Source organism: Frankliniella occidentalis, unplaced genomic scaffold, assembly GCF_000697945.3.
Source record: "Frankliniella occidentalis isolate FOCC.00 unplaced genomic scaffold, Focc_3.1 Scaffold232, whole genome shotgun sequence".
Classification (NCBI taxonomy): Eukaryota; Metazoa; Arthropoda; class Insecta; order Thysanoptera; family Thripidae; genus Frankliniella; species Frankliniella occidentalis.
Genome location: NW_026267358.1, coordinates 218,662 through 219,141, shown reverse-complemented (window position 1 = coordinate 219,141; position 480 = coordinate 218,662).

The following is a 480-nucleotide window of genomic DNA, read 5'->3' as shown; positions in this document are numbered from 1 at the left end:
GAGAAATTAGTGCATTGGAAAGGCACTGAGTTTCGGTCATTTCTCTTTTATTTGTCTGCAGTTCTTCAGGATGTACTGAAACCTGAAGTATACAACCATTTTGCTATGTTTGTAAAGGGTGCTGCTCTATTGAATAGGGTGTTCCAGGCTATCTAGAACGGAAATGAAAAAGAACAAACTCACCGATTAATCTGTTTCCGTCTGCTCAGTATGAGAAATTGCCATGGTAGTTTGGTGCGATTCTAACCTCTCAAATATGGAGGCGATCTCAAAACTGACCTGACAGTTTTTCATACCTTAAACGCCGTCGTGACACGTAATCAGCTCAACCAATCAGAGCCATCTCGGAAACAGAAAAGTCAGTGAGTTTGTTCTTTTCCTACTTCCGTTTTGGACAGCCTGGAATACCCTATTCTTCTAGCATAAGTCCTGAGAATATAACATCTGCTGGTAGCCTCTTGGAACAGTTTGTAAAAGACT